Raw genomic sequence first — 20,921 nt, 5'->3', positions numbered from 1 at the left:
TACGGTATGAATAATGTTTTAAGCAATATAGGAAAAACCTTGGCTTGATGCTGAATGGCAAGGACCATTCTCTAGGCAGGAGGAAAGAGAGACGTTCCGATGTCGATGTTTGAGAAGTGTTGCACACTTCTAAGCGTCTAAGATGTCCCGAATAAAGAGACCTGCTGATTCTTCTGTGATGCTAAGGGCAAGAGTCAGGCAGGCCTGCCTGCATCTTTCTGTGCCTGAGACACGTGAGAATCCCAGCGCCTACACAGTTGCTTCTTGGGCTCGTTGATCACCACGGCAACTCACTACCTGCGCAGCATTTTCGAGGCAGGTCTCCAGATCTTGTCTTTGCCATGCTTTCTCCTTTTGTAGAGGTCAAGAAAGGCATCCGTGGAACAGAGGGTAAATAAAATGTTTCTGGAACCTTATGAAGTTGGATAAGTCTCAATTCTTGAGCTAGACTACAGTTCCCAAATCTTTCAGGTAACAAATGGAAAACTAGCTTGGTTACCTGTTGCTGTGTGGTAACCCATCCCTAAATTTTTTACTATTATTATTGGCTTTTTAAATATAATTTTTATTATTACAATGTACTCATTTTGTATCCCAGCTGTACCCCCAGTCCTGAGTTCAATCCCCAGCAACCACAGGGTGGCTCACAACCATTTATAATGGGATCTGGTGCCCCCTTCTGGCATGCGGGCACACGCGCAGGCAGAAAACTGTGTACATAATAAATGAATTTAGAAAGAAAGTGTAGCCCAGGTTGGCCCTGTGTTTACTATGTACCGCAACTACTACCCTGTGCCTTCTGAGTGCTGGATTACAGATGTATAACATAATTAGATTTTTTTTGTTTTTGTTTTTTTTGCCATTTTGTTGTTGTGACACCTCCCAAGCGATAGGATTATAGCTCTGCTCCACCACACTAGAGAAGTCTTTCACTTCCTAAATCTTAGTTTTCTCGGCTGAGAAACAACTGTATGCTTGTAATCGTGCCCTTTGAGAGGTGGAGACAGGAGGATTAGAAGTGCGTTTGAGACAAGCCTGGACAATGGGAGACACTGATTCAGGAGAGGAAAAGAAAACCTCGGCATTGTAGCTCATACTTGCAATCTCAGAATCTGGTAGGCAAAGGCAAGGGGATCATTGCAAGTCTGAGGCCTGCCTGCTCTATGTAGCTTGTTTCAGGCTAGCCAGAGCTACAAAGTGAGACCCTGTCTCAAACCCTATCCCCAAGATGAGAATTATAATATCTGTCTGGGTTAGATGCCCAGTATAGTTTGTGGACATAGAAATTACTTAATAAATATTAAGCATTAATTTTATTTACTGGGAAGTAGGCCAAAAGATGGATTTATTGCGCTTTAAGGCGAGGAACATTTTTCCTAGGTGGGGAAAGGACCTGGTTATTCTAGATGGGGAAGAGGATCTGCTGAAGAGGCCTAGCAGAAGACTTTAACTTCGCTGAAAATATCTGGAAAGCAAAGAGAAGGAGATTCTTAGAAGAATCATAGTTTTCTCATATGGCAAGGGAGAACATATTCTAGGTACAAGATAACCACAAAGATACAAGGTTACTGAGGAACTGACACATTCAAGAGGAAGGAGATACATTCAGTGTTGGAATTACTTGAGGTTCAGGCCACACTGGATTTGGTGAGTGAAATCAAGAGGAAAAAAGGGACATAGACTGAGCTCCTACTGTATGCCTGGCTCTGTGTTGGATGCTCATTAATGTATATTTAACTGATTGTTGATAGTTACAGAGGTTAAGCATTTATTGCAGGCCAGGGATGGGAGCATTTCTGCGGATCTTTCAATTCTTTTAGTCCTCTGATAGCAGACAGATGTTATACCATCCCTGGCTTTCATCTTTCTTGAAAAAAAATTGTTTATTTATCTATCTATTTGTGTGTGTGTGTTCATGTGCCTGTATGCCATAGTATGTGTGGGGAGGTCAGAGAAAAACTTGGAGGATCTTCAATCATGTGGGACCCCGGATGTTGAACTGTCAGGCTTGGTAACAAGTCAGAAAGCCTCCACCTTATCCTTTGACGTTGTTTCTTACCGAACCTAGAACTCAATGATCAGTTAGACTGGCTGGTCAGCAAGCTCTGGGGATCCATCCGTGTCTGCCCACCAATGCTAGGATCACACTTGGCCTTTTTCTTTTTCTTACTGTTTGTTAACACATAAGTGTGTGTTATCTGTATATGTGCCTGTGCCTGAGGTTAGGGGCATCCCTTGGACGCTGGAGTTACAAGCAGTTGGAAGCTGCCTGATGTGGGTGGGTGCTAGGAGTTGAACCCCGGTCCTCTGCAAGAACAATGCACATTCTTAACCACTGAGCCATCTCTCCAGCAATACCTGGCCTTTTTTCATGAGTGTCAGGGACCTGGGTTTAGGTCCCCCGTCCCTTGGTTTCTTTCGAGACAGGATTTCTCTGTGTAGAAGGCAGGTCTTGAACTCAGAGATCCACCTGCTTCTATCTCCCCAAGTGCTGGGATTATAGGCCTGTGCCAGCTTGGGTTCAGGTCTTTAGGCTTACAGAAAAGGCACTGTACCACCTGAGCTATTTTCCTGCCCCTCAGCTGGGTTTATAAGCTTGAGCCACAATGCTTGTCCTTCTCCTTCCGTGTTCTATCAGTGGATAAATAACACGGCCTCTCCTGTTTGCTAACCAGGCTGGTGCAAAAAAGAAGAGTCAATGAGGAGGGCAAGGCGGCACATACCTGCAGTGCTAACCCTGGAGCCATTACAGGAGTGTAGTTGTAGGCCAACCTGGGTTACAAAGAGAGACACTGACTAAAACAAACAACAGCAGCAAAAGGACAATGAATATATGTGCGTTGTCAGCAGGAAATCATAAAACGAATATTAAACTATATTGTCAGGGAGCTAATTGACCATATGGGCCATCAAGCTCAAAGATAATCAGGTGATATGGGGGATCCCCCTGCAGGGAAGAGGAACATTTGTGCTCTCTCTCCCACCCTCCCTAGGTGGAGGTCCACACGCGGTGGATGTCCTGGGCAACGAGGACTTCCGTCCAACATTAATGACCCTACTCAGAGGCATTGGCTTCTTGCTTTGAAATGGGTGTCAGCTGGGGAAAGTCGCTCAGTGGTTGCGTGTGCGCTTAACATCCAGCTCAGCAGCTGAACACATAGCAAGTGTGTTCAGGTCCCTGGGTTCTATTCCAAACATGGAGAGATCTGCTCCTGAAAGTGGATCTGAGGTGGTTGTCTGAGATCCCAGTCTGGAGTCTTTGGACGGGCTTTAGGGAAGCCGGTGAGGAGATGTGAATAAAAGCTTCGGCTGTCTCTTTCCTTTGACGTAGAATTTATAGTCTCTGCCAGTTCCGCAGAAGGGTCTGTGACTCAGGAGAGGTTAAGAGTCATTGACTTTTCTCACCAGAAATTAGTAACAGTATGTATCTTTGGGAAAAAGGAGTGATGGAGGAAGGATAAGATTTTTATTTAAAAATTTCAACCCAGGGCTGGAGAGATGGCTCAGCAGTTAAGAGCACTGGCTGTTCCTCCAGAGGGCCTGAGTTCAATTCCTGGAAACCACAGGGTGGATCATAACCATCTACAATGTGATCTAATGCCCTCTTCTGGCATATAGGTGTACATGCAAATAGCGCACTCTTCTTCATAAAATAGATAAATAAATCTTTAAAAAAATATTTTTTTCAACCTAGCCAGGCAGTTGTGGCACATGCCTTTAATACCAGCACTTGGGCATCAGAGGCAGGTGGATCTCTGTGAGTTCCAGGACAGCCGGGGCTACACAGAGAAACCCTGTCTGGAAAAACAAAAACGAAAAACAGTTTTTTTTTTTTTCAACCTAGATGGGGTGTGGTGGGATTGTATTCAATCTCAGACATTATAGTCAATGTCTCAAGAAATCATGATAGTAACAATAAAGAAAACAAAAACTTCAAGTTTCCTGAACTATATGGGTGTACATTAGCTGTGGGTAAAAGTCTGTCATTGGGGTTATCTGCACGGGGAGATGATAGCCTCTTTTAGATTCTATCCTTATCCCTCCTTGTGTTAAGCACAAGCTATACAAACTCTTGATAGACTTGTAAGTCTGCCCCGTCACCTATCCATCCAGAGCACTGCAGTGTGCAGAGTTCATCCTGTTACATAAAGGGGAGCATACACCTGTACTGTGAACCACAGGTTTCAGCTCAGTCAGATTCTGCACGCCGGACAGACCAGACGGGAAAGATGCTGGATACGTTCAAGAGCTTCAAGACCTCAGAAAAGGCTAAGTGAATATTATCCCTAACACCTGTCACCCCCCGTCTTGTGCAGTGGTCGAACTGTTTGTCTCAATCGGACACTTAAGATAAAAGCTAAAAGACTAATTAAAGATAACAAGGAATCCTAAACCCATCAGGAGAATATTTTACAAGCCATCTCTGTGTGTTAGTTCTAGTTTTTAAAATCAGTACCTAATTTTTTTTTAAAAAAGCATTTAATGTGTATGGATGTTTTTGTGTGCATGTATGTTTGTGCACCATACGTGTGTTCCTGGTGTGGGCCGAGCCTCAGAGGAGGGCCTCAGGGCCTCTGGGACTGGAGTTACAGATGGCTGAGAGCCATCATGCGGGTGTCGGACTTGGATCCTCCACCAGAACCAGCCAGTCCCCTTAACTGCTGAGGAGTCCTTCCAGCCCTTAAAATAAGTGCCTTTTAATGGAAACAAATTGGTCAAAACTCTGTTACAGAATTTTGTTTCTCGAGACAGGGTTTTTCTCTGTGTAGCTTTGGCTGTCCTGGACTCGCTTTGTAGATCAGGCTGGCTGGCCTCGAACTCAGAAATCCGCCTGCCCCTGCCTCTCAGAATGCTGGGATTACAGGCGGGCACCACCGAGCCCAGCTTTCTGTTACAGAATTTAAGACCCAACATAACAAAGTTTAATGGGGGGGGGGGGAACTCAGACACGTGGAAATGGCAAACACTGTGTATGCGTCTCAAATGTCCCATGTAAGCTCTTTGCATTCTCTTGAGCTGACCAATAAACCTCGCTGTTGAGTTTCATGCTGGAAGCGATGGAGTAGCCACTATTCTCCCCCACGCAATCTAGCAATCACTCTATTTCCACGTCATATTTCCGGGTGTGTGTCCAGACGCACGCAGAAATGCAAAGTTGAGAGCAGCCAGGAGTCGCCCATGTTCTTCTTGAGGTCCGCAGAAAACCCAAATGCCTAAGTGGGGTGATACCTGGGGACCGCCTAACTGGCTGACCCCCACGCGGTAAGAGGCTCGCGATCTCGCCCCCACGTGGTGCCAAGGGCCGGGAACAGGGAGAGCGGGCAGAAGCGAGCCGTCTCGGGGCATTTAAAGTGTCTTGACGTCACGCGCTGCCAGGAACTCAGCTGAGTTTTCAGCAGGACATTCCGCGAACGTCTCCTCCCTCCCCCTGGGCTTCAGTGCGAGCTAGGCCTCCGCGCTTCGCTCGATCGCGGAGGGAGGGACGCCGAGCTCCCGGAACAGCCAGCGCGGGGAGGCGTGCCCAGCGCGTCTCGACTCCACCCCCTCGCGCAGAGGCGCTCCTCATTGGCCGCGGGGCGGGGCTTCGGCAGTCCGGCGCTCTCCGCGAGGCCGCGGGGTGGCCCAGCCGGCTGGCCATTCTTTAATTATGCAGGGGGGCGTGTCTTGGCCGGTGGCGGCTGGGTGGGGATTGGCTGGAGGGGCTGTAATTCAGCGGTTTCCGGAGCTGCAGTGTAGACCGGGAGGGGGAGCCTGGGGGTTCCGACGACGCGGCGGAGGGAACGAACCCCGACCGGATCGCTGAGAGCGCAGCCCCGCTCGGCGTCGCCCGACCGCGTCAGCTCGGAGAAGCCAGGCCAGGCCCTCGGGGACCCGGAGGCACCCGGAGCCAGCGCAGCCCGGCCAGTCGGGCCTCGTCCCGGAGACAGGTGAAGGGGGTGCGCAGGGTGGGGCCGCCTCCCCGACGGCACGCGGGCGGGCGGGGGGGACCCCCACGGGGCGTCGCGCGGCCGCGGCTCTGGGGGTGCTTAGAGCCGTGAAGGGACACCTAACTGGGGCGAGAGGAGAGCGGGGGACTCGGAGGGGTCGCGCCGCCGGAGGGACGGCTGTGCGGATGACAGGAGCCGGCCTGGGAGGGGAAGGGGCGCCGGAAGTTTCCAGGGGCTGGTGCGGAGGGAGAGTGAGGAGTTCTGGGGGTGGGACCGCGGGGAAGGGCATCCCAGGCTGGGGGTGACCCTCCAGGGACTGCTCCTGGAGGCCACCAGAGCGACAGTCACGCCGGCGGAGATCCTTGAGGTTGGGGGTTTGGAAAGAGCCTCCCACCCGCCCCCGTGCTGGGCCTGGCGGCTCCGCGCTAAGCCACTTTCTTCGCCTTGCCCTGCTTTTGCTCCTTCAGTAGCCAGCTTACGAGGTGTACCCTCCTAGGAGGTGGGAAATGTTGTGCCTCCCCCCCCTCCCCCGACCCCACCGCGCTCCCAGCCAATTGGGCTGGCTACTTGTGGGTACAATTCTTTTTCATAAGAATGAGATTTCCTATAGGAAATTGACAAACTTGTGTTCTTTCTAAATTCTTTCCCATCCCTTTCTATGTTAAGAACATTTTTTTTTTTTAATTCAAAATAAATCCCTGGTCAAACCAGCTCTAAAGAGCAACAGACCTCTTTTCCTCTTTGACATTGTTCTCTCGTAAACACCTGGTAAACTCGACGAGACGATAAATAATTGAGCCATTGCATTTACTGGATTGTGGTGTTGCCTAATTGCATAGGACAGAGTGAGCCAATCAAGAGTGGGAGTTTTCTGTCTCCGAGCCAAGCTCTTGGGTAAATGCAGAAGCTAGGGAAACAAAGACTGGCTGGCCTTGACTGAGTTCTGTGTGTAAGCTTTACCTGTTGGGGGTGTGTGGCTGTAGGTAAGTTAGTAAGTTAGGAAAATTCAGACTGTCACTCGGGTCACTTTTTTTCCATACCTAAATAAATCCTCATCACTCTGTGACATCAATTGATGTGTGCATCGTTACAGTCAGTGGTTATTTGTTTTTCTTAATCAAAATGTGTGTAGTTTATACCTGCTGTTTGCTATGTGAACGGGCTTATTTATTTTGTGTGTGCTTTGTAAAGGTTGGGCTGCCAGCGCAGGTAAAGCATTGACTTTAATATCACAGCAATAAATCATCTCTCCACCTTTTATATGTGGAATTAGACTGTTAGGTCTTGAGCCAGCCATTTTTTTTTCTTTTCATATTAAATAATGTCTATATTCCTTGAGGGAACATGTTTATTTCCTTATTGCATGGGCTAGACCAGAACGCTAGCAGAGTCTTTTTGTTTTAGGTTTTTATCTTGATTTTATGTGTATGAGTGTTTTGCCTGCATGTGTGTCTGTGCCATGTGTGCCCAGTGTCCAAGGAGGCCAGAAGAGGACATTGGATGCTATGGAACTAGTGACAGATGGTTGTGAACTTCCATGTGGGTTCTGGGAATTGAACCCAGGGCTTTTGGAAGAGCCGTTGGGAAGAAAATCTGGGATAATAATAATGAAAAAGTTGGAGTGTTTGTTCTTAGTCTGTTAGCACACTCGCCACAAAGAACCATTAGCAGATTCATGAATCTTTTATTTTCATGTGTAGTCCATTGGGGACGTATAACCACTTAGAAATAATCCACAAACATGAGGACCTTCAAAGGGCCTGTGAGGTAGGTTGCTCACAGAATGTTAACCTCATTTTGTAGATAAGGAAATTGAGGCCAAAAGGACAAGACACTTGCCTAAGGCATAGTATGTCATAGTGGTGAAACTTGTGCCTTCTACATATTTCTTGGTCCCTGCTTAAGTATTCAGTTTCAGTTTAGAGTGAGTGTAGCCCCTGATGAGAAGTGTCAGTGGAATTCTGGATAGTGAAAATTCTGGATAGCAGTAGGCTGAAAGAATCGGGGAGAAAACTACTTAGTGACTGCTAAGTGAAGCTAGCTAACCTACTGTTCTGTGGCTTACTTGGGAAATTTTTTTTTTCTTGCTAGCATACTTAACTGTCAAACTTGAGCTATTTATTAAGGGAGATGTTTAGGCAAATTTTAGGTAATTGGTAGCTTTGACCTCAATGACATTTAAGCCAGAGAGCCTTGTGGTCAGTGGTCATTTCTGTCTGCAGAAAGTTCCTTTTTCTTTCGGCTTCTATCTGTCTTGACATTCAACGGTGAGAAGGGCGAAGCTAGTGAACACCAGTCTACCGATCTACATATCCAGGCCCAGCAGTTTTTGGCTGATGTTTTCTGAGAGATGGTGTGCAACTCAGAGAGTAAGTGCTCCTCCTAGCTTTGTGAAAGCTGCTTGTGCAAAGAGCCTCACTGCTCACTGCTCACTCTGGTGCAGAAAGTTGGGGTGGCCAGATTGTGTTTGGTGGCAAATTCTTAGAAATAATTTGTTTAAAGGAGTAACATTTGGGAGAGTGAATTTTTCTCTATGGTTCTCGTTTTTCATGTTAGATTTTGTATAATTTTATTCAGGTTAGTGAACATACCATACACACACACACACACACATACACACACACACACATACACACACACACACAGATAGGCAGATGAGCCTGGCTGGTAGCACATATCTTGAACCCTAGCACTTGGGAGGCAGAGGCAGGTGGATCTCTAAGAATTCAAGGTCAGCCTAATCTACAAAGAGTTCCAGGCCAGCTGAAGCCCTGGCTCAGAATAAGCAAACAAACGAAGCACTAAGCCCATGTCTGCAATTGTAGTATGTAGCTAAGCACAGAAGCAGGAAAACTGCTGAGTTTGAAGCTAGGCTGGGATACATAGTGAATTCCAGGCCTGCTCGGGGTAGAGAGTAAGACCCTGTTTCAAAATCAAAACCAAAAACAAAACAACCAAGAAAAGGCTAGGCAGATCCAGGGAAGATGGTACATGCTTGTGACTCAAGTATTTGGGAGGCTGAGATAGGAGGACCACCACCAGTTTAAGGCCATTTGTTCTGCAGAGCTAGCTGGAGGCTACACAGCAAAACTTCATCTTAAGAGAAAACAGTCCTGCAGAGGCAGAAGGATTGTTGCAAGTTTGAGGCCAGCCTGATCTGCATATTGAGTTCTGGACTGCCTGGGGGAATTTAGGAGAACCCCCGGGGTTAGGGAATCAACCCAGAACAACAACAAAAAACCCCTGCAGGCAGCAGATTGTAAAAGCTGGGCAGGATCCAAGGAGAATGAATATTCAAAATCTCATCTCAGTTCTTATGGAACTGAAGAAGTGTTAGGGACCAGGACCTATGCTACTGCAGTGTAGATTTAGGACTGAAGAGTGGCTCAAGGCTACATACAGAGGCAAAGAAATCTGGGATTGTATCCTGGAGCGACTGCTTCCTGGTCACTGGCTGTAGACCAGGCTGTGGCCTCAAACTCACAGAGATCCACCTGCCTCTGCCTCCCCAGTGTTGGGATTAAAGGTGGACATCATCACTCCCTGGCTGAGCCTTTTTTTTTTTTTTTAATTTTTTTTTTTTTTAAAGATGAGAGACAGGCCTCATGGCACCTTCCTATAATCCCTGCAGTTAGGAGGCTGAGTCAGGAAGAAACATCCTGGGTTTTGGGTTAGTTTGAGCTATACAGGGAGACCCTGGCTCAAAGTGAAGCAAAGCAAAAAGTCATTAAGATCATGCAAGCGAAATGTTTCCAGCTTGCTGCTGCATAGCTGTGTATCTAAGTTCTTAGGTGGGGTCCAAGAAAAGAGGTTCATTCTCTTCAGGGGTGAGAGGTTACCGGAGGGCTAGTTACAGGGAACGCCTGAGCACCTATGGGATGAATAGGAGTCCTAGGAATTCTTGCAGAGCGGTGAACAGTTGCTTAAAGGTGGAAGGAGCATGGATGCCCGGAGCTTAAAACAGCATAGTGTCTTGAGGGCTGTAAGTGGAAACTCTTAATTTAGGAGAAGGAAACGGAGGAAGGAAGCCACAGAGCCACATCTTTATCCCTTCTCTTCTGTCCATAGGAGACTAGGAATGCCCTTCAAATAGGTTGTATTGTTTTCACAAAAGCAACATACACCGTTATAAAAAGCTGAACTTGTTTTCTGGCTAACAGTTCAATGTGCGTTTCTCCAGACGCCTTTTTAAATTTACCCGTTTGCCTTGGGTCTATTTGTTGAAAATCATTTTAACAGCTCAACAAAATAATATGGAAGGCAAATCTACCCCTAGAAGAAAATGATGTTTATCCCCTGCCTTTCCGTCCTGCTAGCTCTATCAGTGATTCTACTAACCACTGAACAATTTACCTGACCTTTGACCTTTTAATTGCATCAGTCAAGAAACTCACATTTTGAGCTCTCCTAAGGTAACCATTGCAGTGTCGAAGCACTTGGGTAATTGCGGGTTCTGTGGCCTACAGCTATGATGGTATTTAAAGTAGTGCAATAAGACCAGACACCTTGGGTTTGAATTTTCAGATGTGCCCCCTCTTTGTCCTTAAGGCTGGTTGCTTTAACTTCTCTGAGTTTCAATTTTTTTTTTCTTTTGTCTACAAACTGCCTACTAGGCCCACTCACAGAGTAGTTGTGAAGACTAAGCGAGATAATTTTTTTATATCATAAGGTGTTTTGCACAGTGTCTTGCAAATAGCTAGCTTTCAAACACTATTAACTATTATTATTATTATTGAAATCTGAAGTCTTTTTCTCTCTTTCTCTCACTACAAAGTTGGGCAAGTTATGATTCATGATACCATGAGTGACCCAAAGGAAAGAAAGAGTAATTGGGAGATTTTGACCCACCGGGAAAAAGCTAAATAAATAGGGACTGGGGATTTACACTGTGGTGGAGGAGATGGAGGCTTTCGCGTAAAGATACAGACATGGCAAACTGAATTTCTGTTACACAAAGGCTCTTATGGTAAGCCTCTTTGCAGGTACAAAGATCTGTGATTATACTTACTTTAAGTCATAGTCAACACATTGAGACCTGATCACCGCTCAGTAATAGTCCCTTGGAGTTTTTCATGCTGTAAGCTGGGAATGTAGCAGAGTTGGTAGGGTGCCTCCCTAGCATGCATAAAGCCGTGGTCTCCATCCCTGGGACTCCACAAACCAGGATGTAGTGGCACACTCCTGTAAAACCCCAGCTCTTGGGAGATGGAGACGGAAGATCCTAAGCTTAAGGTCACCATGGGCTACCTGGGAGTAAGAGAGCAGCCTGGGCTCTCTGAGACACTGTCTTGAGAAACGGGTGGTGGTGGGTGCTGCCGGTGGCATGGCTCGGTGGGTAAAGGTGGTGGCTGCAAGCTTGACCACCTGAGCTTGATTCCTGGAACCCCTGTGGTGCAAGCGAGAACCGAGCTCCACAAGATGTCCTCTGATGTCCATGCCTGCAACAGTGTGTGTGTGCGCACACGCAAATACACGAGGAAATCAATGTAAATTTTTTTTTAAAAAAAGAGTAGAGTTAGTCATATTGGTAGCCTATGCCTGTAACCCCAGCAATGCCGAAGGCTGAGGCAGGAAGACTGGGTGTTTGAGATCAGCCTGGAGCCTACAGACGTTTTTGCAAAAGGTCCAGAGACATGAATACCTATATGCACAGAGCTTTGGGTTCAGTCTCCAGTACCATACAGAATCTTAAAACTGTAATTTATTATATATATGTATATATACACATACAGAGAGACAGACAGACAGGGTCTCAGTATGTAGCTCTGGTGTTGGCAGGCCTGGAACTCATTATAGATATATATCAAGTTGGCATCAAATTCACAGAGATGTGTCTGCCTCTGCCTTCCTAGTATGCATATTAAAGGTATGTGTTACCACACACTGGTACACACACACACACACAAAAGGTACAGCTACTATTGAATAGTTGAAGGGTAGAGGAATGATTAGCGACTTTTTCTTAGGAGGAAGCTAACAGGAAGACTTCTGTTTTGAATTAGGTGAGGAAAAATGGGTCAGCTCTTTTCTATTTATATTTTAGAACGGTCCGAGGCTTCTGCTTCAGCTGCCTGGGAGGCTGGAACTACAGGCAGGAGCCACCGCTGTTCAGTTAGTGCACAGTTTGGTTTGGGGGTGGGAGGAGGAATCCTGGAGGCTTGAATAACCCCCATGAATGACCAGGTGACGCTGGAAGTTGACTTGTGGTGTTCCTTCACATCTGTGCGTGTGTGTGCCCGAGCATGTGTGAGGGCTTATGTGGATGGAAGTGCAGATGTTCCCAGATGTTTTTCTCTGGATGTGTAAAGCTTTATTTTTGCGTTTTTGTAACTTTCCTTCTGAGTGCTCAGAATATGGCCTTATGGATAAGGACCACTTGTCTTCCCGGTGATTCAAACTCATTCGCTTCTTTAATTTTGGGTTGGGACAGAAGCCGGCAACCCATGCAACCTGTGGGCCCATGTGGGACAGGAGGAAGCCAGCCAAGCTTGAAAGAGAAAGTAAAACTTCTCGTAAATAATGTCTTCCCTATCGTGGAGGAGGGGCACAGTGTATTAGGGGGATGTTTGGGTAGTTTTTGTAGACGCCATTTCTAAAAACTGATGGGATTAGGGAAGGAAAACCCTGCCCCGTCTGTGCAAGCCGTGTAGCCACCTGCTTTCCCGACGGCTGATTGATTTTACTAGTTTGCGGTGTCCCAAGTCCAGGCCTCTCTTTCTCGGTATGAGAGTCTGAGCCCTTGAGTCTGGACTGAGCCCCAGCTTATGTGAAAGCTTACTAAAATGCATGCTTCTCACATCTTGTCTAATGCTAACTTTGTTTTGCTTTAGCAAACTCTTTTTTTTTTTTCTTGGCAGAATCTAAACACATTAGATTTTTCCTTTGTCTCCCCATCCCACCCCTACAAAATCCTAAAAAAAAAAAAAACCTCAAAACCCAAGTGCAAGCTGTATAATTACCTTTCCTGTAAACCAAACAATGTGAGTTATCATTAAAATAGTTAGCCTTCAAATTTTTTTTTCCTGCTTGTGGTTTGGACACAATAAATATTTAATGTAAGGCTGTTTCCCTGGCAAGTCAGTTTTGTTGTGGTCTTTTTGTCAACGAGTTTAGGGGAAAAAAACCTTTTAAACATTAATCAAAATGAACTCATGTATAAGGGGGGTGAGATAAGGCATTCTGCCACGTGCTTGTATATAAATATGTATGTGTGTGTTGACAGGTTTCACTGTCTAGCCCAGTGAACTCTCAGTATTTCCCTGCAGAAGCCTCTTTAATACTTACTCCTGGTCACATGTGAAAAAAAATCCAGTAGACTTCATTCATCAGGGTAGGCTCTGCATAGGACACTGTGTTGGGGAGCATTCTGTGTGTGTGTCGGGGGGGAGGCCACGATTTCAAGCCCTAAAGGCTGTGTTGAAGATTCTCAGGGTCACCGAGTTATCAAGAGAGTCCACAGTTGGGGCCACTGCTCATGAGGCCAGGCCAGGAGGTATTGGGACTGCTGGACCCTGCTCGGCGAACCTGAAGCCGCCCTGAGAGCTGAATGTGGCGGGCCACACCTGTAATCAATCCTTGTACTTGGGGGTCAGAAACTAGAGGATCTTGGTGAGCTTGAGGGCACTTGGGCTCCATAACAAGTACCAGAGCAGCCAGGGCTACAGAATGAGAGCGTGTCTCAAAGTGCCGACTGTGGGCAAGTAAATAAATGAATAAGAATATTTAATTCCCCCTGTGTTCTTTTTAAAAAGCTGCTTTCAAAGTAAAGCTTATTAATTAAAAAGTGATTGCCTTTTCTGCAGAAGCGTCAGGGTAAGAAGTGTGCTGTAGGGGTTTGGGGCTCAGCTTGGTCCAGTGCACCCATGAGCCTTGCAAGGCCCCGAATGGATGGCAGATCAGCTGGGGTGTGGCAGGCACTGTCTCAAAAATGAGAGAAGTTGTCTGTTTTTCCAAGGGGAAAAAATACTGGCAACGTTTGTTGCAATTTGTAAAATCTGAACTTAGAAAAAAAAATTGTAAAAATTAAAAAAATATACTCACCCTTTTCCTGATATTAATGAATGTAACTCTTCAGCGTTAACTGTATCAGCGTTTAGGTTTGTAAATCTTAAACCAAGCACATGGGGGGACATTCTATGGAGAGTTACAGGTAGAGGGGATCTTAATGTAGCTGTGAATGACCCCAGGGTCCACAGCTACCCGACCTGCCAATTTTTTGCATAGCATTAAAGACTCCAAACTTCCTTGAAAGAACGTATAAAGAATCTGTTTGCTAGTTGCTATGTCTGGGTGATGGCAACTTTCACTCATGTACCAAAACAGCATATTGCAACAGACATATGCAGGCAGTTCTGAGACTCCAGCAGCTCCCTCCCTCCTTCCTTCCCTCCTTGGATCTCATGCATCTTAGGCTGGCTTCACAATTGCTGTATAGTAGCCAAGGTTAGCCCTGAACACCGATCCTTCTGCCTCCACTTCTCACGTGCTGGGATGACAGGCCTCAGGCACCACATCCACCCAGCTTTAACACTTTTCTATTGAACCAGACATTAGATTTCTAAAACTTTCTCTAAAAAGAAAAAATGCATTATTCGCTCCAGAACTTGGGAGGCAGAAGCAGGCAAATCTCTGTGAGTCTGAGGCCAGCCTGGTCTACAGAGTGAGTCCAGGACAGTCAAGGCTACACAGAGAAACCCTGTCTCAAAAAACAAAACAAACACATTGCATTTCTGTAATTATGTGTGTGCATAATTGTGTGTGCGCATGATGTGCCTGTGTAGGTATGTGTGTGGTGACCGAGAGCAATTTTGTGCAGTCGGTTCTCTCTTCCACCTTTATGTGGGTTCTGGGAACTTGGGTCACCAGGCTTGTGCAGCAAACAGCCCCCCAACACACACAGCTGAGCCTACTCGCCAGCCCTAGATTTGTGAAACTTTCAGCGGTGCTGCTTTTTCCACTAATTTCTCCCCTTTTGGAAAATGTGGTTATGTTTCAGAAGCTATTACTGTTACTTATGTTAATGTGCTCTAAGTTAACTGTTGAAGTGAATTTTGTTTGAGACAGGTGTCTTGCTTTATAATCTAGTCTGGCCTTGGATTTAGGGAGCTTCCAGAGTGCTGGGATTACAGATGTGGGGTCTCTTTGTCTGGTTTATACATATAATTTCTATTGCTAGGTAATATCTAGTAGGTTTTTTTGTTTGTTTTTGGTGTTTTGAGTCAAGGTCTTATATCCCCAGGTACCCTTGAACTCATGTATCTTAGGCTGGCTTCAAATTTGTGGTAATCCTCCTGCCTCAGCCTCCTTTGTGCTGGGATTGTATGCTACCACGACATGTCTGATAAACATGGCCTCTGTAAACAAAACTTACGGTACTCAAATATTGAGGTCACAGATAGTCCTGAGAACAATGCATTGGGGAACTATTAATCTAAAGGTTAGTGTAAGCATTCTTGTGTGATTTGAGGAGCTAGGTTTGGGGAGAGAGATTGATTCTATGGCCCTGATCAAGTTGATCTAGGGCCATTTTAACCACTGTATAGAGATTGGTCCTTAGTTTGAGAAACACTTTTACAAGGGCCATAAATTCTTCAGATTAGTGAAGGCAGGTCCAGGGGTTTAGAAGTTGTTGTTTTGAAGATAAAATGCTTTGGAAATTTCTTCTTGACTTTTCCTGGTGTTTCCAAGAGTGCATCTTGGATTGATCATGATTGACAGAAGAACTGTACACCTCCAGATTGGGGTTTAGTCTGGTTTTGCTGACAGGTGTCCAGAAGACTTTCGGAAGCTTCTGAGTGCTTGGCTAATTTCTTCTCTTCTTTCTTTCCTTCTGTCTTCATTTTCTTCTTCTTCCTCCTCCTCTTCTTTTTCTTTTTGAAATAGGGTTTGTTTTTGGAGCACTGGCTCTCCTGGAACTCACTGTGTAAACCAGGCTGGCCTTGAACTCACATAGATCTGCTAACCTTGCCCCCAGAGTGCTGGGATTAAAGATCTTTAACACCAGACAGGATTTCTCTGTGTACTGGCCCTGGCTGTCCTGGACTCACTTTGTCAGCTATAATTTTTAAAGATAATTCTTATGCAGAATTGCAGTCCAATTTTGTATGTTGACTTAAGTCAGATATATAATCAAGTTAACTTTTCATTCTCTTCCTAAAGCAAGGAAGACTCTTTCTTCTTCTTCTTCTTCTTCTTCTTCTTCTTCTTCTTCTTCTTCTTCTTCTTCTTCTTCTTCTCCTTCTTCTTCTTCTTCTTCTTCTTCTTCTCCTCCTCCTCCTCCTCCTCCTCCTCCTCCTCCTCCTCCTCCTCCTTCTTCTTCTTCTTCTTCTTCTTCTTCTCATCGGATAACAAGTTCAAAAAGATACTTGTTAGGTGTTATCTGCTTGTAGTCACTTTACTTTTTATCTGCTTGTTGGTTCACTCTTCTGTGCTCTCCACAATGATGGGAATGGCTTTTTCTGGGCGTGTGCAGATGTTATCTCCCCCCTCAGGGTTCCCTGTGGCTGAGTGATTGGCTGGGAGATCCTTGGGAATTCCTGCCTCAGGCCACAGTCTGTATGGGTGTGAGTTTTAGAATTTAGGTTACTAGCTCTCCCAGAAACCTGCAGAGTGGTTCCGTCCCGTTTCTTCATTCCTTTCTTACTTTTTGTTCATGATAGGGTTTCTCTGTGTAGCCCAGGCTGTCCTGGAACTCACCCTTGTAGACCAGGTTGGCCTTGAACTCACAGATCTGCCTGGCTCCAGCTGGAGTGGCATCTGCCACCACGTCTGGCTTATGTGTTGCTAGGGATGGAAGCTCTCATGTTCTAGGTAAACAGTCTACCAACTGAGCAACATCCCCATCTCTAGGTGTGTCTTTTTGAAAGCTTTCCATAAAGTTAAATTAAAACATCTCTCTCTCACCTTCACTCACTCACACAACACACACACACACACACACACACACACACACACACACACACACACACCAGTTTGAGTCAGTGTCTTTCTATAAAGCTCTGCTGGGCCTGTTACTAGATGCATATTCACACTGTCCTCAAACTCATGGCAATCCCCCTATCTCTGCTTCCTGAGTGCTAGGACACCTGTAGGCTGACAAAGTCGAAAATACCTCCTACTTGTCCTCTTGGATTTCCCCATTGTTAACATCTTGTGTTAGTGCAAGACATTTGTTGCAATTGATAATAACAGCTGTATGTTGTTATCAACTAAAGAGCACAGTTTCCATCACCGTTTACAATGTTATGTATTCTTGGCTATTTTTTAGTGTGGTAGACAGGGACTCAACTATAGCCCAAGCTGAATGTAAACTTGGAATCTGTCCATCTCAGGTTCCTGAGCCCTGGTGTTACAGATGTGCAGCTGTGCCTGGCCATTCTGTGGAGCTCCACAAACGTGCTGGGTGTCCACTCCTACAGTATCATGTAAAGCGCACACTGCCTCCAAAGCCCGGTACTCCCATCCACCTACCCTTCCTGCAGTCCCTGCCAATCGCTCATCCTTTTTGCGATCTGCGTAGTTCTGTCTTCCAGAATATTAAGATGACCATCATCGTGCAAGCAGTAGCCTTTTAGATGGCCGTCTTACAGTGGCCTCTCCAGGCTGCCTCCTTTCACTTGGCAGTATAAATTCAGCTTCCTCCTTGTTTTTGGTGGCTTGGTGCCCATTTCTTTTCATTGCTGAGTAACCCTGCCTTTTATGGTCCTTCCCTTGGCATATGTACCCTCTCATCCCAAGGGCATCTTGCTTGCTTCATAGTTTGGGCCGTTACAAATAAAGCTACTTATTATTGTTTTGATTTGTGAGTCTCTATTGTCTGACGTGCTTTTGTTTCACATGCGTGGCCATCTGTGTGTTCTCTTTCATGTGGTTATCTGTTCAGACTTTCTTCCAGTTGTTTCGTTTCTTCTTTCGCTTACAACAACAACGGGGATTGCATTTAAGGTCCCCTTGCTGGGTATAGTGTCACATGCCTTTGATCCCAGTGCTCAGGAGTCAGAAGCAGGTGGATCTTTGAATTTGAGACCAGACTAGTCAACAGAAAGAGTTCTAGGACAGCCAGGGCTAAACAAAGAAACCTTGTCTCAAAACAAACAAACAAACAAACAAACAAACAAACAAGAGTTTAGGGTCCCACATACTGCACATACTGGCAAATGTTCCCTTTTTGTTGTTGTTGTTGTTGTTTTTCAAAATTCTTATTTGAGACCAGTGTCTCACTAAGTTGTCGAGGCTAGCTTTGAAGTTATATTGTAGCCCAGGCATGGCATGTCCTTGGGAAGCACGTGCCTTAGTTTCCCCAGAAGCTGGGCTTATAGGCCTGCTCTACCAGGCCCAACTCTCAGCCATCTCTAAATTGAGATTTTTTTTTTTTTAATTGTTGAGAGTTTTAAAAGTGTTCTCAGTATATTTTGGATAAACGAGCGTACATATCCTTTTTTTTGGGGGGGGGGGGCTTGGTTCTCAAGCTACAACATACAAGGAAAGCACCGACACTGACCTTCCGCAGTATCATTCGGGTGTTTTTTGTTTTTGTTTGTTTTGTTCTTTCATGAAACTCGGAATTTTACACGTTAGATTGAGCTATGCCTCCAGCCCAAATCCTTAGAGCATTTTAGGTGGTATACAGTTTTTAGTTGTTTTGTTTGTTTTTTAAAGATTTTATTTATGATTAATACAGTGTTCTGTCTGCTGCATGGCCAAAGAGCTCACAGGATCTCATTCCAGGTGGTTATGAGCCACCATGTCCTTGCTGGGAATTGAACTCAGGACCTCTGGAAGAGCAGCCAGTGCTCCTAACCTCTGAGCCATCTCTCACTCCAGCTCCCAGTTCTTAGTTTTTCTTGTTCTAGAATGCAGTCTCATGCAGACGCTAATGCGGGGCGGTTGCAGCTAGTGAACTGGTTACAAGGAAATGAAATACTTGCATTTCACCAACACGGGTAATCATAATTTTAACCTTTAGCTCCCACGTGCTTAGATAAGGCTGAGCACAGGGCTTCAGTCCCAGGTGCACACCTGCGTGCTGACACTCTGTTCAAAGCGGTGTGTGCTCTGAGGCCTATCCCCTGGACGATGTCTGACTCCTTAGGAGACAGCCCTTGCTGAGCCTTGCTGACGCGGATCCTGCCCAGTTTTTTCTCTGTTTTGTGGGTTTGTTCTGGTTTGGTTCCTTAACTCAGCGTTCTCTACATAGCCCCGTGTGGCCTGGAAACCCAATATGTAGACCAGGCTGGTCTCAAACTTGCAGCAATCCTTCTGCCTCTGTGGGATTTTTTTTTTTCCTTGAAACAGGATTTTGCCATGTATCTTCCAACTAGCTATGCAGAACAAACTGGTGCTAGGGCTGTAACCTTGGGCAAGCGTTTGACACCAAGCCACACCCCAGTCTCCAAAATAACGTTTTGAGAGAGAAGAGTCACTATATCTAGAATTATTCTTCTTCTCGGGCTTTTTTTTTTTTTTTTTAAAAAAAAAAAAACTTAAAATGCTTTTTAACTTAAAACGTGTATGATGTATAAGAGGGATGCAGGTGCATGGGATGTGTGGAAAGGTCAGAGGTCAGCTTTGTGGTGTTAGTTCTCTTTCCGCCCTTCTGTTAAATTCAGGTCACTAGGCTTGTACAACAAGCACCCTTGCCTGCTGTACCATCTCTTTCGCCCTCTTCGGGGCTCCAAACGTGAGAAGATAGCCTTTCAAGGGGTCCTAGTTGGTGTTTTGTTTTTTCAAGACAGGCTTTCTCTGTGTATCCCTGGCTGTCCCGGACTGACTTGGTGGACCAGGCTGGCCTCAAACTCACAGAGATCCACCTGCCTGTGCCTCCCCCTAGTGCTGGGATTACACCAGCACCACCGCACCCAGCTCTTGGGTATTTCTTTTAATTAAAACATTTTTAATCGTTTTTCTTTTATCTGTATGAGTGTTTTGCTGCACGTATTCCTCCATCATGTGCATGCAATTCACAGAGACCAGAAAAGGACACTGGACGCCTTGGAACTGGAATTACAGATGGTTGCAAGCTACCATGTGGGTGCTGGGATTCAAACCCAGGTTCTCTGGAAGAACACCCAGTGCTCAATGAGCCATTTCTCTAGCCCCTTTTCTTGAATCTTATAGGCCACTCCTGGTGTCCTTCTTCTGAACTCAAAGGTTGAAGTGCCTTAGGCCTCTCTGGGTGGGGTTCTCTTCTCTTCCCTTCCTATATTCTCTGTGTAGGTTATTTCAGCCACTACTTTGATGTATCTATGTATGTTACATTGCTGGGGCGCAAACGCAGGGCAGCATTGTGCAGGGAAGACAAGATCTACCGTCTGAACTAGGTCCCCAGCTCAGTTAGCCATTGCTTTGGCCATGACGCTGATGCTGATTCCCAGCTGCACATCTGCATAGCTGAGGGCTCCTAGCACCTGCCTCTCCTGCTGCTTTCGGGATATTTTCCCGTAGGTACCTGTGTGTACTTGCCTCCCGGTCATCCTGTCAAAAACTTAACCCTACAGCTTCCTCTCTGACAGTCTGTGCCTCTCTCTCCATCCAACTTGGAATCAACGGCAGACCTTGCTCTGCTGTCTCATTACTGTTGCTGTGATAACACACCATGACCAAGGGAACTCGTAAAACCACAAGGCAGAGAGAAGGAGGCAGACACAGGGGGAGGGGAGACAGAGACTGAGACAGAGAGAAACAGAGACAAGGAGAGACAGAGACAGAGCGGGAAGGAGAGAGAAGACACACTGGGGATGGTGCCAGTGTTCTGAAACCTCAAAGCCTCTCACCTGTGATATACTTCTTCCAACAAGGCCAAACCTCCTCCTCATTCTTTCCAAAGAGTTCCAGCAATTGGGAGCCAAATATTCAAACATACGAACTTGTGAGGGCCATTCTCATTCAGACCACCATACTCTGCAAGCCAGAAATCCGGCAAACATTCTTTCTCCCCTTATACTTCTGCTTCCTTTCAGATCACCAGTGGGTGCTGGTTTTGCCTCTCATGTTTTC

The 20,921-nt window shown here is 45.9% G+C and overlaps 1 protein-coding gene across 4 annotated transcripts in view; it reads left to right on the top strand.

Annotated features, from left to right (window-relative positions):
- The first annotated feature begins 5,719 nt into the window (after positions 1–5,719).
- Positions 5,720–20,921, top strand: part of Stat3 (signal transducer and activator of transcription 3) — a 51,512-nt gene continuing 36,310 nt past the window's right edge. For all 4 annotated transcript variants that reach the window (XM_055619635.1, XM_055619633.1, XM_055619634.1 and 1 more), the window contains exon 1: positions 5,720–5,927. The gene's annotated coding sequence lies outside the window, so the exon portion shown is untranslated. The remainder of the gene's footprint in view (positions 5,928–20,921) is intronic.

The sequence above is a fragment of the Psammomys obesus genome, unplaced genomic scaffold (assembly GCF_907164565.1).
Source record: "Psammomys obesus unplaced genomic scaffold, mPsaObe1.curated_primary_1811, whole genome shotgun sequence".
Taxonomy (NCBI): Eukaryota; Metazoa; Chordata; class Mammalia; order Rodentia; family Muridae; genus Psammomys; species Psammomys obesus.
The sequence above is the reverse complement of the archived record's forward strand: the minus strand, read 5'-3'. Positions and strand labels throughout refer to the sequence as shown.